At 45.4% G+C, this 804-nt stretch overlaps 1 protein-coding gene across 1 annotated transcript in view; it reads right to left on the minus strand.

Annotated features, from left to right (window-relative positions):
- Nucleotides 1-804, minus strand: part of ANKRD6 (ankyrin repeat domain 6) — a 165,219-nt gene that overhangs the window by 150,591 nt on the left and 13,824 nt on the right. The window lies entirely within an intron of this gene.

Below are 804 nucleotides of genomic sequence, written 5' to 3' on the forward strand. Positions count from 1 at the left end.
TAAAAAATTTAGAAAATTAACATTTATCTGCCCTGGGCTGCCCATCATGCAGCCCTCAATGGCTTGCTGAAACTCAGTAAGCGGCTCTCTGCCCAAAATAACTGCCTGCCCCTGCCCTAGCACCACCTCTCCCTGTCCAAGCGCCGGCACTGTCTTTTGAATAGGAGTGGGGGAAAGGAGCAGATGGAGCTTGTTCTGGGAGTTGCCCAGCCAGTGCTGGAGGATGAAGCGGATTCCCCTCCAATGCACCTACCCCACCCTCCAGCACCAGCTGGACAACCCCCGGAACAAGCTCCCTCTGTTCCCTTCCCCAAGCCCTGCTCCCAGCCGCTCTGACAGATGTTAATGAAGGCACTTTGATTTGGAGTGCCTTCATCTGAACTTTCATATAACGAGGGTTCTGACTGGTGTATGATTGAGCAGTTTTAAAGCACTCAGCAGCCATGCACTTCTGTTAGTGCATGGCTGCAGAGTGCTCTCAGCGGCCCATTGTGGAACAAACTATCACATCTGCACCCTTAGGTGATGGTCAATTAGTCAAATATGTATAACCTAAAAAAAGTATATAACCTAAAAAAACTAAACCTAAAAAATATAGTTTGTATAGCATGTATAACCTAATAAAATAGTTTAAGGAAGTTGCAATGGAGTAATGGTCTTCCTAAACCACTTTTGGGGAGAGGGGAATTTATGGCATAGCCCTGTATACATATTACTGATTATTCTAACCTCCACCATGTCATTTTTTCATTTTTATCATCATTATGCCGCAGAACTACACTCAACAGATTAGGACACCCAATG

The sequence above is a fragment of the Gavialis gangeticus genome, unplaced genomic scaffold, assembly GCF_001723915.1.
Source record: "Gavialis gangeticus isolate Ggan-Ray unplaced genomic scaffold, GavGan_comp1, whole genome shotgun sequence".
Lineage (NCBI taxonomy): Eukaryota > Metazoa > Chordata > Crocodylia > Gavialidae > Gavialis > Gavialis gangeticus.